Source organism: Aythya fuligula, chromosome 20 (assembly GCF_009819795.1).
Source record: "Aythya fuligula isolate bAytFul2 chromosome 20, bAytFul2.pri, whole genome shotgun sequence".
NCBI classification, from domain to species: Eukaryota; Metazoa; Chordata; class Aves; order Anseriformes; family Anatidae; genus Aythya; species Aythya fuligula.
The window spans coordinates 1,227,158-1,241,801 of NC_045578.1; the positions used below are offsets into that span (position 1 = coordinate 1,227,158).

The 14,644-nt window shown below is 46.2% G+C and overlaps 1 protein-coding gene across 1 annotated transcript in view; it reads left to right on the forward strand.

Annotated features, from left to right (window-relative positions):
• Positions 1-330: 330 nt before the first annotated feature.
• Positions 331-14,644, forward strand: part of CALN1 (calneuron 1) — a 125,050-nt gene continuing 110,736 nt past the window's right edge. The window contains exon 1 of the mRNA XM_032200984.1: positions 331-362. The gene's annotated coding sequence lies outside the window, so the exon portion shown is untranslated. The remainder of the gene's footprint in view (positions 363-14,644) is intronic.

Below are 14,644 nucleotides of genomic sequence, written 5' to 3' on the forward strand. Positions count from 1 at the left end.
CTTTTATTTGCCTTTTTGTTACCCCTTTTTTACCTTTCCTTTTTTACCCCCTTCTTTCCCTTTATTCCTTTCTCCCTTTTTCCTTTTCCCCTTTTTTTCCCTTTCCTCCCTTTTTTCCCTTTCCTCCCTTTTTTTCCCTTTCTCCCCCTTTTTAACCCTTTTCCTCTTTTTTTCCTTTTTCCCCTCTCTTCTTTTTATTTCTCCGCCATCCTCACCGCCCAGCTCTCTCTCTGCCTCCTCCCGCACCCCCCCCCCCCTTCTATCCCTCCCCCCCTCCTCCTTCGAATAACTCGGCCAGGAGCGATCTGGAGGGGGGAGAGGAGCCGAGCAAACCTGTAGCGGCGGAGCCGGCTGGTGGAGAGGTGAGTCGAGGAAGGGGGGAGGCTCCAGCGGGAGGGGTGAAGCGCCGGGTGCCCCCGCTAGGCTCTTCGCAGCCCCCGCTGGGCTCCCTGCAGCCCCCCCGGCGCTTAACGGGAGCCGACCTGTTGGCCGCGCCGGGGATGCTGCCGGCTGCTCTCCCACCCCGCCGGCTCGCTCAGACGGGGCAGCCCCGCAGCGGACCCCCGCGGGGCCGGGGGATGCTGGGCGGGGGCTCTGCGGGTGCCCCCTCCCGGCTCAGCCCCCGCTCCTGCCCGGTGTCGCGGCGGTGGCTCGGGCGCTGTGGTGGTTTGGGGTTTTTCCCCCCGTGGCCGTGGGCACACACGCGTGCGGGAGGAGAGGGGCCCGAGTTGCCATGGAGCGGCGTCACTGCACTTTTGCAGCCCGGGGAGTCCTGGTCTTTATTTCGAGGCCCGCTGTTACCGCGGGTGATGTAATAAGTGCTCGGTGTCTCTGCGGTGTCCTGCTCGTGTGGAGTTAGCTAAGAAGGAAGATCCCAGAGCAGAGGGAGCATCCGCCATACGATTGAGTAGATGGGTCTTAATGAATCTGTTGGAATCAAGGCAACGAGGGAGGAATTTGGCCCCTAAAACCTACCGATGCCGGTGTCAGCACCCAGAAGACTCCCAAAGAGAGTCTTGCCTGTCGCCCGGTCGCCTAGTAATGGGTTTAATGTATTCAGCCCTGCCTCGTTGTATTTCAGGGATAATTTCAATCACCAGATTTAATATATGATTTGCAGTGATTGCCTCCTGATTTACCCACTTGAACATCAAAAGGAATGCATTAAGGAAGGTTGAGCTGCTTTGCTGATGTCCTGAGTGTGAGCTGTTTCTCCTGTTACTCACCAGCAGCTCAGACCTTTTCCACCCACCAAGTTTCACTGTTTTCCATGTAGCAGCTGCATCCTCCTTAGCACGTGCCGCACTGTGTCGCACTCATTCGCTGGGCACCTTGCAAGCTTGTCTTGGCTCTCGGTGGCTTCGGAGCGTGTTGAAAGTCGTCGGGATACAGATGGGCTCTGCGAGGAGACGGTAGCAGAAGGAACTCAGAGAGGGAACAACGGCTCGCTGAGGTCTGGTCGGGCTGTGGTTGCTGGAGGAGAGGTGCGGGACCTTGTCTTGCTCGCTGAGCTTGCTGGACTACAACTCCGTCCTCCTCATTGTGTGGGAAATCGAATTTTCCCATTGTTCAGCTGTGAAATAGCTGCACGAGGCTGTGATTGGCAAAGGACTGGATTGCCCAGGTTGCTTACATCACGTAGGCAGCTGCCACCAAAATGACACACTTGATTGAAGGCCAAAAGCACCATATACGTAACCGCCTGTGATTAAGCTCCATATGATGCCTCGGAGCAAGTAAAAACCCCTCCTTCATCTCATCTTGTTTGTAACGAGACTACCGTTGCAGGGATATCATTTGTGTCATATTGTGGGGTTTGGGTTGTTTTGGGATTTTTTTTTATTTTTTTTTTTTTCTTATGGCTGTAAACGTCTGTGACCTGAGATGATCTGCTGTCGCACCTTTGTGTGACGCCAAGTGAGAGCTGGCTGCTGTAGGTGTGCTGGTAGCTGGGAATATAAATTTTACCAGGTAAGAGCTCCCAATGACATTTTTTTCTTTCCTAAAGGAGGTTCGAGTTGGCTTACTATGGGGAGGGAGAGGGTCTTTGTGTGCGTCCTTTCCCCATGCGTGTGTAGTGAAGTGACTATTTATTTCTGCAAATAAGCTTTATCTTTTTAGATTTTGGCATCTTTGGAGATCCTTAGCTGTTTCCTCAGAGTATGCACTGTACCTATAGACAAATCTCCCTGTGCTGCATTTCTGGCTAGATCCTCTCCCTGGCTCTGGTGGGGCAGCCTGCATGTCCCCAGCAGGACCCCCAGTGTGCAGAGCGGAGACAGGGAAGATGGTGGGGCTGGGCTGAACCCTGCGCTGGTGGAAACTTGGAGGTAGCATAAGGGCCGCAGGTATCTGCCCCTGGAGGGCTCCGTCTTGAAGGAGCTGGTCCTGCACTCTGAGGGAGCGTGCAGACCTCGTGCTGCTAGTGCAGCACCTTCCTTTAACTTCCCAGTGGGGCAGAACCAGGCCAGGGCTTGATCCTGCAAACTGATGGATTTCATCAGTGAACATGAACAAAAGCACTTTCAGAGCATCTCCTTGATATTGAATCTTGCAAAAAGAAAAGAAAAAGAAAGAAAAAGAAAGAAAAACAAAACAACCAAACCCACCAAAACTTAAAGAAATAGCTTGTACAAAGGCTAATTTAGACAAAATCTTCCTTTCCTATGTCGGCTGCATGGGAAGACCAGGTTGTACCTCCTCTCGCTGTACTCTCACTCTCTGACTTCATTATCATGCAGTTTTTATCCAATCATAATGTGCTTGCTGATGCAGCTTATTCCTACCATATCAAGATATATGGATGTATATATAAATATAGATGAATATATAAACAACGTTTTTGTGGCCACTTGTCCAGGCTTTCCATCAACAGAATAAATCCCCAGCCCAGTCTCAATACATTTAAATGGCTGGTCCTGTGCATCTCATACAGCCTCCAGGAAACGTTCCTCTGTAAGTTATAATGCAATGCAAGTCCTCTCATTTTATTTTTCTTTAAACGACCTAATTTCTAAGCAAAATCATTGTCTGACCAGTATTGAGATGATAGTACTATGCATGTTTTATCTTCCAGAGTTATTGTAAGCTGAACAAAATACCCATTGAAAAACTACTTGTATTAGAAATACCAGTAAACATCATTTTAGTCGATTTGTGCACATATAACTTTATTGATTCAGCATGAAATATGGCAGGCAGTCTATTTGGAGAGGTAAAATGAAACAGGCAGTGCCTTTTCAGAATATGTTGGCAATGTAGAATGGGTTTGAGAGCATTCATTTTAGCCAGGTGGGTTGCTAAGGTAAACTAAAATGATTTTTTTATGGGTCCTGTAAACAATGCCAAGTCAGTTTTATTCGGTTTTACACAGGCTACAGCTAAAGATATGTCAGTTACCTCAGCTGTTAAGGGGGAAGTGATATGTATGGAGAAGCTTTGCAAGACTGGATAGTCTTTAATTGTATTTTTAACCTGTAAATGTGGTTAGTGTAAAAAGTGTAAGCAAGAAACTGAAGTAAATACGGGGTATTATGCAATAGTACTTGGGCTATCGTGAAAAGAGGGCATTAGAAGCAAACCATTTTACAGGTCTGCTTTTAATTAAAGGCAGTCTACTTTGATAAAAGCACAAAAATATGAAAATGTTTCTCCAAATAAAGGCTTTAAGCAATGGTAATTAAAGTCACAGCATGGATTTAGTCTGTTGAACCTGAAGTCCACGGGTAGGACACGGAAAATGTATAGAAATTCAGTGGGTGGTTCTAAAACTGCCCTTTCATTCCTTGAACTTAATATCTGCTTGCGGAGGCTTACAGGGCATAATTGTATATACATTTTTATAGTGTGATAAAAAAAAACAACCTTAGATGTCTGCACTGCGTGCTGTCATTAAGTCTGCTCGCAGCTGAGGCTTTCAGCCTTTCAGGCAGCACACACCTCCCCATGCCCCATGAAATCCAGCTGGGCAGCCTGCATGCAGGTTGCAGCTGCTTGGGGCTGGGGTCCTGCAGCATCAGTGGGTGCCTGGCAGGGTGCAGGGGTCTCAGAGCGGGGTGCCAAGGTGCAGCGGCCCCCTGCTGTCCCCGAGCCCCAGCAATGAGGTGCACAGCCACACTGGGGGAGCTCAGTGCTGCCGCTGCTGCCTGGGGCTCTCCAAAACACCCCTTGCCTTTCCCTCCTGGACTTCCATTGTTATCATGCATGGTTGTGGTAGTTCTTCCTTGAGTTCTTCCCTGAGATATCTGCAGTTCATTCTGCAGAACGGTTTGGGATATTTGTAAGTGCAGTAAGGGTCAAAATCCATCTCTTTTGCCTTTGACAAGCTACAGAGCCTGCCTGCAGGCTCTGTCTCCTGCAGAGTCAGGAGGACGCTTGGGTGGGATGCTGTAGATGACAGCGCGGTGGGCATGTGTGTGCAGAGAGAGTGTGTGTGTGCAAGCAGTTTCCTCAGGATCTTTATTCCCTGATGCCAACACCTAGAAACAGGGACGTGAGGGAGCCCAAGAAACTGAGAGCTCGCTTGGTCGCATCCCTTACAAGAAGGGAATAGCTGAGGGAACAGACACTGCTGATATCCTGCACAAATTCCAGTTCGGTTTAATTCCTTCCTAACCTAAATTCTCTTTGTGTTTGTACTCGCTTCCAGCCAGGGGCCTGATTCTGCAAAGGGGTCAGTAGGGCAGAGACTCACTGAAGTTAATGAATTGCGGGCGAGCCCGCCCCTGCTCTGAGATTGATCCAGTTTAATGAGGTTTTCTTCATTCTCCTCTATTTGCAGGACCATAGCTGCATAGTTTGCATAGTTTGCATAGATACCAGGATCGTTTTGAAGGTTTACCCAATTCTGCAAAGCCATAGGCAAACAGCTCCATAAATAGCCCATTGGCTTGAGCCAGCACTGCTGATGCTTGCAACCTGTCCCAGTGAAGGTAACTGGAGTTTTACCATCACCTCCCATGATTGCTGCAGCCCCCAGGTCAAGCGTGTCCCTGTGGACATGCATGTGAAGACCCAGACATATCTGTGCAGCCTATTTGCAAGCTTCTCCAAGGGTCTGAGGACCTCTCTAGATGAAAGATGCTACCAAAATTGTCATAATAATGAGTTGAGATATATTTATGTATTCATACTTGATCTTAGATGCTCTGTTCTGACCCCTTTTAAAAACTGCATTTGAAGAGAAATGCCCTCCACACTCTTTTTTTCTGCATATTGGTGACCTCCTCCAGGGCAGTGATCCCCCACGGAGAGCTGTCAACTATTATGCTAATGAGATTCCAAATAGTTGATCATCCCTGCCAGGTATTGAGGTTGGGAGCAGCCAGCCCAAGAACAAATCCCAGGAAAAACAAGGAAACGAAGTCTCTGTAACTGTTTTCAATTATTCAGTCTCGGTGGTTCTCCTTATGTTTCAAGAAGAAACATACAAATCTCTCTGGGTCTAGCTTGTTTACAGAGTGCTCGTGGGTTTAAAATACAGCTAGTGTCAGATTTCTGTTGTACATTTCCTTCAAATAAATACTGACATAAAAATAAGGATGCTGTAATTTGTGCCACCCCAAGAGCTAAATACTGCGCTCCAGCAGTATTTTGGTTTCTTGGAACAGCTTTGCTATAATCTTCCAAAGACCGGTAGCTGGAAAAGAAAGAAGCGCAGAGTTTCTCAGGGCTGCTGAGCTCTCTCTGGTAGGGTCTGCTTACTTGTGAATCAAGGTCTTGGGAGACAAGGTGCTCTAGCATGTGCTCAGATCTGAGTTCAGGGAGTGCTTCAGTGATTTGCAGCATCTTTGCTCCAGGGCTTTGACAGCAGCCATCCCTCCCCACTGCTGTGCACAGATGGAGGACATGGCAGGTTTGGGCTCTACCTATATACTTGTCCCATAAGCAGCTAAATGGACTTGTGGTTGGCTTTAAGCAGCTGCTGTGGATGGGCAAAGTTACCCTGGTTGCCTTCTTTGTAATGCAACGCATCCTGTGCTTCCAAATGCAGCTGATATTTCCAGTTTTCTGCAAAGTGGTGCCATGACTGCAACAGCCTTTGAACCCTTTCCTATCATACCCAGTTCCTGGCATAATAGTAATTGGTAATAACTAGCCTCATTATTATTAATGACGTGATTCTGAAAACTTCTTGTTGGGGTGGGTGTTCACTGGGGTCAGCTGATCCTCTCCAGCAGACTGGGTTTGTAAGGCATTGCAGTCTGGATTGTGTTTTAAAGTTGGGTCATACTGTGCGTGTGAAGACACTTTACCAAAGAAACTAACAGCCCTGGATGTCTGGGGTGGAGAAGTGCTTGGAGTGTATATCAGTTTGAATCTTATAATATGATCCACCTCAAGTTATACTAAAATTATTCCAGTGTTGTGATTACCCTCTCCACTTTAATTACTTTCTGTCTCATTTATATATGTTGAAGGCTCCCATCCTCATAGCTCCAAGGAAAGTTTCTGTAGGAACCATCAGCTAGTGCTGTTAAAAATGAACCCTCACCAGATGTCCAAAGGCTCCTTTAAAGAAGAGGCCTGGCATAAGTCACATTTATTGGGAGTAATGAATTGTCCTATTAAAAAAACTAAATGTTTTGGCATTTCATTAATAATACATAAGCAACCAACAGGGTATTTGTAGTGTGTTGCTTTGTTAAATCTGCTGTAAAAATTGTCATTATTGATATATTTCATGTTTATAATTACTCATCTGTGACGCACTCAGTCTGTTATGAATAATCCATTGTATATTGTTTTCTTAAATAGGATGCTTGCTCAGTGTGCTGGGGGTGCCAGCAATTGCTTCTAATAATGTCTTCATGTCTGATTTATGCATGTGAAATGAAGGCAACTGGACATGAGTAAGTGAACAGGAGCATGCTCAGAACACTGTCCCCAAGACACTCTCGATAAGCAAACACCCAAGAGTTGTTAGTGAAGGAGAAGCCCATTGAACAGAGCAGAGGAACATGTAGAAATGCATTACGGAGGGACTAGAGATGCACAAGTGACATTTCTGGCTGTTCTGATGTTCTCTTCATCTCAGCTAAAAGCTCTGCTGTCCTTTTTCTCTCACTGACAGCAAGGACCTCGTTTCCCTGTGTGATGACACACGCAGGGTAATTAGTTCTGTGTTACCTTGTTGTGCCGGTGTCTCCCACTCTGAAAGAAATAAGCTAAGCAAGAAATCTGATATTTTTGTATTTAAGCAGTGTGGACCGTTGAAGGGCTGCGTGACATGGTCTGAAAAGATGTGGATGACGGCACAAAGCCTTGCCTGCACCATTGACATGCGATGCGTGCTCAGCCTAATGTGCCATGTGCTGACTCTGCCCATGGCCCTGTCTCCTGAGTACCAGGCAAGCTGAGGACTGGGTGAGGGTGGGAGGAGAACTTTCAGATTGCTGGGAAGGACACGCAGTGGCTTTGGTCTCTTTGGCAGTGTTAGCTGCATAGCTTTGGTAGGGAAAGGCAAAGCAAAGGTGAGGTAGAAGGAGGCTGGGACAATGCCCAGGGAGGAGAGCATGGCTGATGGTTCTATTCAGTGTGTTCTCATCTTGGCCTCGAGGCTGCTCAGTCCCTTTGGGTGTCTGCACAGACTTCTGGATTTTAAGGCCCAAGAGAAGCTGTGGATGCCCCATCCCTAGAGGTTTTCAAGGCCAGGTTGGATGAAGCCCTGGGCAACCTGATCTGGTGGGTGGCATCCCTGCCTGCTTGGCATCCCAGTTGGAACTGGATGACCTTTAAGATCCCTTCCAACCCAAGCCATTCTGTGATTCTATGATCTGATTCTATGATCATAATTTTATGATCATCTCATCTGGAAAATGATGCGTCACAAGCCGTTAGATTTCACCCGGTTACCTCCAGCACTGAGTGCAGTAGCTTGCGCTTGGCTAAAGCATGTCTTCCAGCAAGACATCTGGTCTTGTCTGGGAGATAGCAATGTGTCACTTGTCCTGGTAGTTTGTTCCAACGGTTAATCACCTGCGCCATTAAAAACTCTTGCTTAATTTCTAGTTTGCATGTTTATAGCCTCATCTTCCCATCATGGAAGCCTTTCACCTTTAGATTTTAAAGCTTTTTAGTAGCCTGCATTTTTTCCTCTCATAAAGCCTTACTGTGTCCTCAAACAATGTTTTTTATGTTTTTGTTTGTTTGTTTCTCTGTTTTTGTTTGTTTATTTGTTTGTTTGGCAGTGCCTGCCTGATGCACACTACAGGTCCAGCCTCCTTGTAGAGGAGCCGTGCCTACAGAAGGGGATGGGAGGCTGGTGCTCACACACCACAGCCTGCCGAGGGCTAAAAGCTCCATTTCCAAGACTGCCTTTTTTTTCCATTTTTCAGGTGAATTTTAAGAGGAAGGGGGAGAGAGGAAGGTTTGGGTTTTTGTTGCATTGTTGACTTTTCTTTTGCTTTTTAATGTCAGCTTTCAAAGACAGCTGTGGTTTATGTGAAATTGGAAATTTTGGACTAACCATGGCTGAACTCCACCCCTGCAGCCAGAGGTAGGGGGCTGCAGAAATGGCAGAAAGTGGGAGAAGGAAGACAAAAAGCTTGGGATTGCTGTCTGTGAATGGGTTTGGAGACTGAGAAGGTTGTGTGAATGGATGAAATGCTGGTGAGTTGGTTGTGACGGCAAGTTTAAGCCTGTTTGGGAATGGAAAAGCATCTTTATACCCTTTTCTGTGATGTGCTTGCCCTGTGGGTACGGAGCTATCAGGTCACTGCAGCCCTCTCCTCCTGGCGGTTTAAGCTGAGGATCAGCCTGGGCCATAGTTAAAAAATAACAAACAACAACTGTGATTTATAGCTATCCCACTGTGTTCTCACATGTTCAGCATTCAGAAGGAAACGTGCATTATTTTATACTTGACCTGGCATCCTCAGCTCTTCCTTTCTGCCATGCAGGATTCAAAGGCAGCTGTGCAGCTTCAGTTGTTTAGCATTGTGATGTTTTTAAAAGTGACCTTCCTCTTCTTCTTAATTGTCAGATATTCTGGAGAAGGTGGAGAGTGCAAAACCATCTGAAGTGCCTACTGCTTTGTAGTTTTCAAACCTGGAAGTTTGTGGCTTGTGAAGTGCCTCTGTGGCCATTAGGCTTGTCACTCAGAGCTTGTTTTCTTCATTTCAGAGGACTTCTTCCATGGTTACATCCTTAAATTCTGAAAGTGGCCCAAGGTTTATAAAGTCCTTTTACCCACTATCACCATGGGGAACTTTATTGCTAGTGTCCCAACCCAATATCAGCCAAAGGGATTTTCTTTGGTCATTTTCTGAAATGGGAATATTTTCTTAAGCTAATGCAAATAAATAATCTCATCCAGCACAAATGCCATGTATTGTGTGGTTAGGATGGGGACACATATGGCCAGAGCTGGAAGTGGTCCCTGGGAGCCAGCTTTAACCTGTACCAGCATCACCACCAGCAAATGCATGGTGCAGCTCATGTGCATGCATGCTGTGGGTTAGGGTCTCATGTTTGCAGTCTTTATATCCTGGTAAAAGGTGTGGAATGAAACTGGATGGATTTGCTCTATGAAAATATTACATAGCACAGAGTGTAAATACAATGTCTAGCTTCTGATTAGCAACCCTGCTCTCGGAAAGTGGGAGTAGTCCTGTTTGCCAGAACTAGAAACAAAACCCTTTCAGAGGAAGCTTTAGGGCTCATTTGCACTCACAGCCCACTGATTTTGCATTACAGTCTGAGGAAATTTGGCTTTCCAAAATGGCCCGGTGTGTTTATTGCTCTATGCAGGCTGCAGCAGCAGACCAGGAGCGGGGAAGTTCTTGTCTTTCTCTTCCTGCAATAGATCTGCTTGTATATGGCACAAATGTTCTTTTCCATGTGTTATGGGGGGATTTGACTTTATTTGGTATCAATAGCCAGAACTTCCTCAAAGACTTTCCTCCCTGGAAGGATCTATTTTAGGGCTTTCCTTTTGAGGCTCCCTTGCACCAGACCTTATTTTTCTCAATCCCAAGGCGCCCTTCCAAGACCCACTCATATTGATTTTGTAGCTACAGAAAAAGCCATCTGCCTGAGCACGCTTTTCATTCCTTCGTCTCTTTACACACCTGAGTTGAGACTGATTAAATAAGACTTCTGCATTTTATTGTGGGAGCTTAAATCCCCACACCTCATTACAGAGCTCTTGATGTGCTCCCCTTCCCCACATCCTCAGAGCTTCTCCCCGCACCAAAATGAGATTCTTTGAGCCCTTCAGGCTTTCCTTTGGTAGCTCGGGCTCATATTTTACTGGAGGTGCCAAGTTTTTGCACAAAATAATTAAAAAACCCTCTCTCTGAACCTATTGTTAGCAATAGCAAACGCAGGTGATAAGGTACAGAGTGACTTAGTGCTCTTCCTAGCAGAAGGATTTTGCCAAAGCCACGTGTCTGCAACAAAACGCTTGACTTGCTTTCCTTTAAATATATTGGCTACAAGCAGAGACGTATGGATTTAGTCCAGTGCTGTTGCTCCCATGCCAGAGAGCAGGGGCTGGCTGCATCCCTCAGCTGTTGCTGCCTGCCTGGGTGAGAGGCATGGGCAGCAGGGAAAGAAAAACAGATCAGAATAGTAATGAAGACTCTTTGGAAAGATGCTGTTGTCCCCTGTCTGATGTGTTATGCCTGGAGCACAGAGGATTAAATTGCCCAGGAATTTCCCAGGTGGTACATAGGACTCTATTTGCTTTTCCTTTTGGATCCAGCTAAAAAGTGTGAGTTATTACACAGCCTGCCTGGAAAGATAATGGCAATCATTCAGCTCTGGGGAAAAGGAGGGACATTTTTGGAAGTCACCACTCTTATTTGCCTTAGATGTTATAATGTTGCTCTGTCCAGGAAGAAGCATCATTATTGCCATTACTTCAATTGATGACTTTTATAAGGATTTTTGGGCAGAGTTGTAAGATTTTACACCTACTGTTTTGGTTTCCCTACCATCCAGTTGCTTCATGGGTTTTCTATGGATTCCTGTATATTTTATCCCTATGAAAATGAAGTTTACACTATTGTACTGCACGTGTGTGCTTGCCCACCCATGTGTGTGTTTTCACATACCATCAGCTTGAATCCTCTGCTCAGCTTCAGCCAGATTTATGGGAGAGATGGACACCTCAGTCTTACCACATTCCCACCAGTCCTCACCAGCATTGTTTCTGTCTGGTCAGTGGTTGTGGGGCTGGTCAGCATCCAAGATGGGACGTTAGCCCAGGTGCCATACAACTCCCTGGGCAGCAGCCCAGACCCACCAAATTACAGCTGAATACAGAAGGCAAATACACGGTCCAGGCCAGACAGTGCAAGTGATGTATGTCATGAGCCTGAGGCTGTAAAACCAGGATCAACCTCTGGGCATCATTTTGTGCTGTATGTAGGAAGAGGTGGGAAAGAGGTTAGCAAGAAATCTTTTCCAAATTGGTAACTACCAGGGGACATCCAGGATCGATACAAATTGATCCCAATTCCATCTCGTTCACTGATGCTTAAGCTAAACCTTCCAGTTTAATAGCTGTGTAGATTTTCAATTGGGTGTGAAAGCCTTTTTAAAAAACATATCACAAGAGCTGGGGAAGAATGCAAACTGGAGTGAGTGTAGACATGTGAGCATCGTGTAACTGCCTTTTTTTTTCTGATGGAAAATTGCTTACGAACATCTTATAAATTTCACAAATGTGGTTGTGCTGAAAGGAAAGGCTGGCAGTGCTGCTGCCGGGCGTTACGGGGGATGTAACCTGCTGGTGAGCTTGGCGCAGAGACTGAAACCTTGGCAAGGTACCATGGTAACATTTCCATACACACGTTTATGGGTTCTTTGAGGTTTTTTTTTGGTTAAATGTCAATGTTTTCATATTATTCAATGAGATTTTGTTGCTTTGAAATCCCACTATGCCTTTGAAACCTCTTTCAGTTTGCAATGTGCTTTGTGGGAAATGTGTCTGTAGGAGACAGGGAGCAAACAATGCTGCTTACCAGTGTCCTCAAGGTCAGGTACAGCTCCGTAAAATGGGCAAGAGCTGGGGCATCTTCCCTGCACCCATCCAGAGGATGAGGGTGTACGTTGTTGCAAATTTAACACATTGAAGTAGGAGGAAGTGCTCAGCATCCTGAAAATCAGCATCACTGCCAGTCATGCAGCTGGGATGGGCATCACCGTGGTGCATGGCAGTCCCATCATCACCAGTTCATTTATGGTTTGAGTTTGCTGGGATCTCAGTTGGCAATAGATGGGGCAGCTGCAGGCCAGCTTAAAGTTCCTATATTTCTAACACAGGCCTTTTGGCTAAATCCAGAAATAATTTGGACCAAGCAGGTCTGTGCTAGGTCAGACCTTTTGTTCCCACACTGACATCGGGCACCTACATATTTCCATTAAGCTTTTTACGTACTTCAACACATGGTGCTTTGCAAAACATGATGCTGTGCTTTGAGCTCTCCCATGGCCCACACCTTACGATGCCCATTTCGGCCATTTTCTCCCCCTGTGCAAGTTCTGTGCTGACAGATGGGTCCCATCTGCAGGACCCTTTGTGCTCTTGAATGGTGGCTGCATGTCCTCCTGTGGATGTCTGGCTCCGGAGCTGCTGCTGGGCTGGCTTTGAGCATCTCTTCTTAAAGCTGGAGGCAGGCTGAGAGCTGCTGAATTCCAGCAGCTCTGCAGGGTTTCTGTTGAATAATGTTGGCGCTTTTGAAAAAATAATATACCTAGGTGGTTGAACTAAATCCAAAATTTCTCACTCTGGGATATCATGGGTCCCACACGGTATTAAAATGCATTACTAGATCCCAGGTGGGGGCTGCTTTTAGGTACTTCAGCCCTCAGGGGAGATGCTTTTTTTTTTTTTTTTTTTTTTTTAGTTTTGTTTGTTCGTTTTATTTTGTTTTAATGCTTATAGAAGCAAGCGCAATTTCAGGAATGCTTTAGTGCCCTGAAATACACTCCATGCCCTTCCTCTGGCCATGGGTGAGTCCCGCGTGGGTGCCGGTGCTGCCACTGCATCACAGCCGGCCGCAGCTCATGGGCTTATTGCACGCAGCTCCGCCTGGTCTGCTGCGGGCGATAGATTTAAATCTCTCTTTAATTTGGTAGGGTTTTGAAAAGCAATGTAATTGCTTTTACATCGGGCTTGTGATTATGGAGAGAAAGCCTGGATCGATTTCTGTCTGAATGCTTTATGGTGGGGCTGGAAGGTAATGAGGGTGGCGCAAAGTGCTGGAAGTGTCTCTCCAGCCCTGCTTGTTGGGATCCAAGACAGCACCAAAGCTGACATCGGCCGCATGTCGTTCTGTGGGAAGGAAAAATCGCTGTCTTTGTGCAGAGCAATATGTCAGAGTGAGCAACTATCAGAATGAAATACATTAATTGGCAAGTGCTGGGAAATTACAGATATGCTTAATGAAAAAGAAAACCTTGTTTACGGTTTCTAATGTGCTGCTGAAGAAACTGGCTCCCAAATAAAAATACTTAAAATTACGATTAGGATTTATTTACATAATTACTGTGAGAGAGATTCTAGGGACGTGCTAAGCAATGTGAAAGAAACCTCATGGCTTTTCTTCCCTCTCCGCTGTCTCGAGGTTAGTTTGCTCTTGGTGAGTCTATTAAAGCTTTTACTAACTCAGTGAAGCAACAAGTCACTTGTTGCCGAAGTGGTACTTGGATATGTGTGTATATTAGATGTGTATGTGTATATATATATCTGTTTTATTGACTGTTGTGGGAACGTAAGGCTGTGGAAGAGCCAGATCATCTTCGTAATTGTAGTGTTGGCTGGGGAGTGCTGCAGTAGGTGGTACTTACCTCTTTATAGCCAAGAAACCTTGGTGTCCTGGCATGGCTAGAGTGCGGATGTCCTTGGAGCTTGTTTCTGAAGGGGCCACGTCCCCTGCAGGTGTGAAGGAGTGTGCTCTGCCAAAGCTGCCGTGTAAGCATATATTTGTGGTCTGCACTGAACCATGCAGCCTGGCCACGCTCCAGCCATGGTGGAGACCCACAGCCAGATCCCTAGTGGTGCCTGGGTGGCTCTGTTGGCTTCTCTGATTTAGAGCTGCGGGAACCCTACAGTATAAAATGCAATAGGCCCATGATGGGGCTTCGCTGATTGAAACCAGCCAAGGGTATGACAAATCTTCCTCTTAATATTTCAATTGACTTTGGCAAACTTGCCTCTTTCTTGTGTATCCTAAATCAATGTGTAAGTGCTGCTGACAGTAATTTCCACTTTTGTCTGTGCAGATGGCTGCCCTTCACTAGGCTGCGGTGTTTATACCTGCTAAGTTTGCAAACAGTTTCCTGCTACAGTCTCCCAACGAGCAGTATTTTTTCTTAGCTGTCATATTTGTGAGATGAAAATGTTCTTTGTTGGGCCCTACTCGAATGTGAATTTTCTTCTTTCGGCAAGGGCCACTGAAGTCTGGATTGGAGGCACTGCTGCAACTTGTGTCTTGCTCAAGGGCTGATCCATCCAAGGGGTCCCAGCGCTCCAGAGCGGGGTCAGATGCTGGCGTCCAGACCCTTCATGACTCTGGAAATCATGCTGCTGGAGCCTGTGGCTTTTTAATTGCATGTCAGTGTAGACCCCTATGCACTATATAATTATTATCAAATACTATATCTCTATGCTGAAAGCTGCAATATGACTGTTAGA